Below are 7,580 nucleotides of genomic sequence, written 5' to 3' on the forward strand. Positions count from 1 at the left end.
GTTTGCTTTGGCAGATCCTGTTTTTCTTTTTCCTGAACTCTGCAAAAAAGAGACACTTGGTGGTGTCTAAACATTGATATGCTTAGTAATTTATCAGTTTAGCTAAAGATAATTCATATTCCTCTGAGTGTGATTCTAAATGAAAACATGAGGACGTGGGCTTTCTTCACGGTCATAAAGTACCAGCTATTTTGGTTGCAGATGAAAACTAAAAGGGAAGATCAATGTAGAGAAAAAAAGTGGAAAGGAAAATGACCACTGAACAGACAAGAATTTATATATAAAAAAAAAAGAAAACGTTAAAGCAATTTATACATAGGCAATGTGTAAGGACAGCGTATCTCAAAGAAAGCCAGGCATGCTGGAAGTCTACACAAGTCTATAGTACAGGAGAAAACTGTTCATCCATGACTGGTTTTATTTCTGAGGTGTGTATGGGAACCTGGAGACGTAATGAAGTGCAAATGTTCCCATACGTTAAGAAGAGATAATGATAAATTAGTATTCAGAAACATTAAATATATATTTTAAGACAAATAGAATTAATAGCAAAGAAAAAAAAGGTTCTTATTGACTGTGATAAATAATTCATACTCCTATATCTTTCTTCATTTCTTTTTAATTTTCTATTTCTCCCTGTACGTAATCCAAAAATAGATTCTGTATCTTTTTGAAATGTCTCAAACTTGTTAAAAAGGGAGCCAAGAGAATTGATGATGCACATGTCTATAGGGAAGCATAATAAGGGTCTATTCTGGGGTACTGAGAGAAGTGGATATAGATGCCTTAGGGAAAAATGTATGAAGAAGGAGTTACAAATCTGAATGCTGCTAGTTTGTAGATTTAGGATGCTTTCAGTAAAAAAAACCCTATAAACTGATTTTTCCCTTACAAGAAAAAAAAGTTCAGATACCACTGGTATTTTGAGCCAGACTGGGCCATAAAGAGAGGTGCCAAGTATACTTCCAAGTTTAGGCCATATGCCAAATTTTACTTCTTTACACATTCACTGAAAAGTAGAAAGTGTCTCTACTTAAGCATTTCTTAATTCTCAGTTCTTCATCTAAAATGGGTTGTCAATATTTGCTATAGTGTACCTTGGGTCTTGGATATGAGCCAACGAGATTGGAGGTTTTTATATGTTCCCAGCCTGCATCCAGACAATGTTGTCAAAAGGCACACCAGTGTATAAAAAGGAAATGCGTCCTCCTATTGTCTGCCCATTATATAGATACAGTTGTGGGGTTTTTTTAATGTCTTGAAGTGGCACAGTATATAAACAGGAACCTGGAAAGACTAAGGGTGAATCTGGGAAGGATGAAATGCATGTGAAGCATTTTTGTGGGGACAGATTAGTGAGTATTGACATAGATGCCAACTGAGGTAAGGCTGCATTGTGACGTTTTATATCCTCAGCCCAGAAGTTTCCCAATTGACTACAGAAAGACACCACTTACATTTACTCCCTGTCTTAACACCGCTAGATGAATGGTGCTAAACCCAGTTTTCTGGACCTTTTGAAGGTTTGCAAGTGGGCAACTCCCCTCCAACAATCAGTTGCTTTAAGCCATTCCATTTTATCTGAGTGGTGAACTCACTCAGAAGAGCTCTTAAATGCATGAAGATAACACACTTCAAGAAGTGTGTGTGTCACATCCGCCCACTCCCTCACATCAGAGGAAGGAAATGAAAAGGACTTATACTCAAAGATACAGAAAAAAAAATAGTGCTTGCTCGTACCTTTACATTTTCTACCTGTAATAAGATACACAGACAAGGTCTGTAATAGTGGTATGCATATTGTATATCAATTAGGTCAAACAGATATGTTGGAAGAAAAAAATATTATTTACAGCTGTGAGATGATTTTCCCCTTTTCTCATTCCAATTTCTAATTTCTGATCCCATTTTTCTAACTCCTATTTTTCATAGTTCTGTGGGCCAGCTTTTATCTCTGCATTTCATGAAAACTTCTTAGAGTTAATGCATATTTTCAGCATTTGGAAAGCCTTGAAAAAGGTAACATATCTTAGCTAGTATTTCTGAGCGTATGGTACTGCTGACTCCCTCTTCAGATCAGGTATTCACAGAAAAAAGTCATATCTTTTTCCCAAAGTAATATATACTGAGTTCTTAAAATATAATGCCCAGGGCATATTTATTTGCTGATCTCACAGCAGTAGCATCCAATTCATGGGTTAAAAGGAATGGAAGTCTTTGACAGAGAAAACAGTAGTAAAGAATAAATGAGAAGAAAAATTTATGAAAGATCACTTTTATAAAACACACAATTTTTTTTCTTGTTTCTGCATTCCTAGGCTTTCAAATTTGGTATTTATGAATAGCCTTGGAATCATTGTTTGAGAATGGAGAGTTAATCCAAAACTATTCAGGCATTAAATAGGTCTCCAACCCTGTTAATATTTCTACATGTGCAATATTAACAAGGCTGGAGTCTAAATATATTGGAGAAGCTCTGTAAATGTTCCCAAATATATAGGTATACCAAAGAAGGTACAAAAGTGAAAATCTGCATAGTAACATGTCAATTTGCCGGTTTACATAAAGATTCTAATATTTCAGAACATACAAAGAAATTCTTAGTGAAACCCCATTTGCTTGGATTTTCTGACAGAAAAGAAGTTGTGAAATATTTACAAACTGAAGTGGAAAACTGGTGTTTATTTTTTTACTGTACTGTACTACTATGTATTGGTTTGTTGAGAATAATAAAAAAAATAAAATTCTTCGAGCAAAGTCAAAATAGCCCACTCTGCTCTGCAGACCTTAATTGATTCTTGGTGAACCTCTTTAGGTGGGCTAACAGTGGCCGCAGCCAGCCTTCAGGAGTCAGGAGAGGAAACCTTAGGTTTCTTTTCTTTTTAGTATGTTGATATTTGCGTGAGAAAGAAGACACTGACGGTTGCTGACTGCTTTCATTTATGAGTTTTACGTGTTGGTGCTAACCATGTGAGCTGCCATAGGAAAGGAAGCGGGTTTTGAGCCCGCACCTGCGAGAGGCGGTGTTTCACTGCTAGCCCAGCACAGGCTCCACTGTTGAAGAGCCAGCAGCTTGCCAGTAAGACGCAGACCATCTAGCTCAGGTTTTCACCGCTTCATAAGTCCTTTTGAGCCTTATAAGCATTAAAGCAGGTCTCATACCGATAACAAAGGTTAAGGCAATCATCTCTTTCCCTTTGCAGATAAGGACTTGGAAACTGTCTTTGCAGTCTCTCTCTTCTGTGCCACACAGAAAGATTTCTGCAGCCTGCGATTTTTCTTGGTTTAAACTGCATTTATCAAATCGAAACACATGTATACAGTAGGTAAGTAAAAATCTGCTGCACTTTGAAGAGCTTGCTTCCCTTTTGTTTGAGGCTGGTATTCCTTAACAGAAGTAGTTTTAAAATATACGTAGGAATAGAAACAAGATAAAGGAGCTTAATCATTTCAGCTCTCATTGAACCGTAAAGCAAATGAATTCTTAATCATACTGCTTTATGCTTACTCATAGTCCCTACTGAGAGAAGGATGGAACAGCCTGCATTTGGACAGCACTGTATTATTCCTAATTACTTTTTATGTGTACTGGGATTGTAAAATCCTTTTGGGAATAGCTTTAAAAAAATTAGGAACACCTAAGTAAATCTCCAAAGAAGAATGAGCTTAATCCCAACTGACTTTGGTAAATTTAACTTAAACTTTGCAAACCACCCATGTTTGACAAAAGGTGTGGGTTTGCAGGTTTGGGGGTTTTTTTGTTTTGTTTTTGTTTTTTTTTTTTTTTGTTTGTTTGTTTTTTGTTTTTTTTATGTGATGTGTATGGCTGTTCAAGAGCTTTTCCCACAATTTGTGACAACACTTTTGATACTATGCTTTTGTTCTTCTCTTTCTTTTCCTCCAGCTCATTGTTCTTTTCCTTCTTCCCCTCCTGAACCATGGGTTATTTTTAGAACTTCATCATGAGCACCGAGCACCAAGCTCCAGCTAAAATATAACTAAACCAAGTAAATAACAAGGATAAATAATTTCACCTGTATTAACCCTAGATAACGAGGGACTGGATTCTCAAATCCCAGTTGTTCAACTATGCTGCCCTGAAATGAACTACGGTCTTTCAAATTATTACCAAATGTATGACTTAATAATGAGTGTTAATCTCTGTTCTGTTATTCACCTCAAACAGTGGCTGAATGCTACTTTGTAAATGTTGCAAAGTTAGCAGTGTCTACTGCTTCTTGAACACTTCATCTCTAATCCATCTTGCTCCAAACCTTAGTCTTCCTTGCAAGCTTTGGAAAATCGTATCCTGTACAGATAGATAGAAAATCAAGAGTGATTTGAAGGAAGATGGATTGGATATCTGATTAAACCAATTTTGTCCCCACAGTTAGAGAGTCAGCCTAATTTATTTAAAATAGTAGAATTTTTTCCAGCATGCCAATTTTAGTACATTTTTCTTTAGTATTCTTAAGATCTATATGAAGGTAGAAAAGGAATCAAAGGAGTCCTAACTAACTCTTTGCTTAAGAAGAACTGCAGGAAATTAGTATTCCTTTCGCAGAATTTATTTATGCATTGTGTTAAGGTGGAAAATGGAAAGGACTATCTAATTTTCTCGGGTACACTTTAGAAGTCAGCCAATAGTCACATCTACTTAGTACCACTTTTTGAGCTCCTTAGTCAGTTTTAATTTAGTCAAAGGTGTAATTGTGTTAGCATTTACTTGAGTTAAGACTGCGAGTGGGAGTACCTGGCTGAATGCAGCCGAGTTGCACAGGACTTTATGGCTTTCTCCACTTATATTAAACTACATAGCTGATGATAAGTCCACTCTCACATTACTCTGATTATGAAATATGATAAAAGCAGAGACTGAGCCTGAATAAAACCCAATGCAGTGAATAAAATCCTCTTCTGTAAATGTAACCACATTCACGAAACCCTCCCCAGATGACAATTTAATAATTTTTTTGAAATTAGCATTCAGAAAATTGATTTAAATGACATTAACGAAATAACTCTTTTCCCATTATAATCTCAGACTCCGTGGGAAAGAAGTACCTCTATGCTACTGTTATACTGGTAAAGCTTCTTAAATGTAGATAAAGCTATGTGAAAACCAATAAAGTACCTTGCCTTTTTTCGCTACCTTGTACATACATGCATATAAAATTTACAAACTGTTCTCTTAATTTATTTGCCAAGATGTTTTTGGTAGCAGGAAATAAACTTTAGGACTCCATTTTTAATAGGAAAATCTAATATAATAGTACATATTGGTCTAGGTATATTTTGTCATCTTTGTGAAACAGACATCTCAATAAAGACACAAAGTATTTCAGAATCTCACCGTGTACATTTGAGATATATTTTTCTATTTTGGATCTGATGACTTCTTTGACTATTTCTGTTCCTTGATTTTCTACTGTCTGTAGTTCCCAGTGATTTGAGTCTTAAGTCTAATGAGTCTTCAAGCCAGCATTCTGTATTGCCTGAAAAATTAAAACTAATATTATTTAGATTGTGAAATAGCCATTTATTTCTTCCTGACCTGATAGCTCCAACCTTGTCAGTGGCAATGCTCTTCCATATTTGCCACGCTGCTCCTTCTGCTTCTCCTTTAAGTCACAGAAACCTATGAAAGCTTTTTTTTTTTTTCTTTCACATTGAGAGTGGTCAAACAGTGGAACAGGTCACCCAGACATGTTATGGAGTCTTCATTCTCAGAAATATTAAAAACTTAAGTGGACATGGCCTTGAGAAACCTGCTGTAGCTGACCCTGCTCTCAACAGGTGGTGGAACAAGAAGATTTACAGAGGTGCCTTCCAGCCCTCAGCCATCCCCCGATTCTTTGACTCTGTATGTGAACCAGGCAATTATAGGCCACCCATCCTGCACACTAGCTCTAGCCAAAATAATGGGAATGCTGATAGAGGATCCAAAAAAGTATTAAAAGATGAGAATATAATTGGTAACAGTGTAGCTTTCTGCCAACAATCACAGAATCATGGAATCACGGAATCACAGAATTTCAGAGTTGGAAGGGACCTCTAGAGATGATCTAGTCCAACTCCCCTGCTAAAGCAGGGTTGCCTAGAGCACATTACTCAGGGCTGCATCCAGGCGGGTCTTGAAAGTCTCCAGAGAAGGGGACTCCACAATCTCCCTGGGCAGCCTGTTCCAGTGCTCTGTCACCCTCACCGTAAAGAAGTTTTTTCTCATATTTGATCAGAACTTCCTATGTTCCAGCTTGTGTTCATTACCCCTCGTCCTGTTACTGGGAACCGCTGAAAATAGTCTGTCTCCATCCTCCTTAAACCCACTCTTTAGATACTTGTAAATATTAATAAGGTCTCCCCTCACCCTTCTCTTCTCCAGGCTAAAGAGTCCCAGCTCTCTCAGCCTTTCCGCATAAGGGAGATGATCCAATCCCTCAATCATCTTTGTTGTCCTACGCTGGACTCTCTCCAGTAGTTCCCCGTCTCTCTTGAACTGTGGCGGAGTCATAGAATAGATTTAACTGAAAGGCATCACCATAAAAAAATTAGTTGGAGACCCCTACCCACGAACCAGAGAAAATGAAAACAAATTTTCTTGTACTAAATGAACTAAACTTTTATGCCTCACAAGTATTAATTGAAAGGTTACCAAAGAATATTTTCAATAGAGTAGAAGAAGAAAACTTTAGGAAGGTATAAGACAGGGTGATATCTGATTCTTACATCTATAACGAAGTACAGTCTTCCACTGGGAGTGCACTGTTGAGGCTGATAGCTGTTTCCCCCTCCCACAGAGACCTCCATTCACTATTGGCAAATTTTATGTTTTATTGAACAAGGAGGCACAGCATTTACTAAGCTGGCCTATTGTTCTGACTTGTAGACAGCTTCTCATTTCCCTCAGGGCACCAGCAGTTATGTCTCACCCTGCTCCATATATTACTAATCAATCCTACTGCCATCCTTTTGCACTGTGCCATCTCACAGTACTTTTTTTTTTTACTTCAGCTTATAAAAAGTAACGTAGAGAACTAAACTGACCCCTTCAGTCACAGGAAACTTACCAGAATTCCTTTCTCACTCAAATCATACAAAACTTTTAAATAGCTTCTAATTTTGTCAAATGAATTTTGTCTCAAAATTTGTCTCAATTTTGTCTCAAATTTGTCTCAAATACTTTCACACAACAACTCCTTACCTATTCTTGTTCTTTCATGGTTTTACCTTTGCTAGTTGGAGGAAGGAAGAACCACACAGTTGGGGTGTTACCTGTTGTCAGTCTTTAAGAGCAATGAGGAAGATGAAGGTGTCTGTCCTGATATACATACAGTCTTCCACTTTTGGGTAAGCAGAAGACAGATGTCAATTTGGCTTCTCTGCAAGATTTTAATGCCAGCCTTCTTTTCTTCCTGTGCATTATGCCACCAGTGCTGTCTGGTTTTTAGATAAACATCGAGATGGGATACAGAAAAGACATGAGAACATATTCCTTGTAGAATACCTTATACTTAGGCTGAAGAAAATAATAAGAACATGTCCAATTTCAGTCCAGACAGTCTTTCCTGGAGATATGAGAC

At 37.2% G+C, this 7,580-nt stretch overlaps 1 long non-coding RNA gene across 1 annotated transcript; it reads left to right on the forward strand.

Annotated features, from left to right (window-relative positions):
- The first annotated feature begins 3,079 nt into the window (after positions 1 to 3,079).
- LOC134522781 (uncharacterized) lies at positions 3,080 to 7,347 on the forward strand. Its single transcript, XR_010073136.1, has 3 exons — positions 3,080 to 3,104; positions 3,204 to 3,326; positions 7,237 to 7,347. It is a non-coding gene; the product is annotated as an uncharacterized LOC134522781 (long non-coding RNA).
- Positions 7,348 to 7,580: the final 233 nt, after the last annotated feature.

Source organism: Chroicocephalus ridibundus, chromosome 1 (assembly GCF_963924245.1).
Source record: "Chroicocephalus ridibundus chromosome 1, bChrRid1.1, whole genome shotgun sequence".
NCBI lineage: Eukaryota > Metazoa > Chordata > Aves > Charadriiformes > Laridae > Chroicocephalus > Chroicocephalus ridibundus.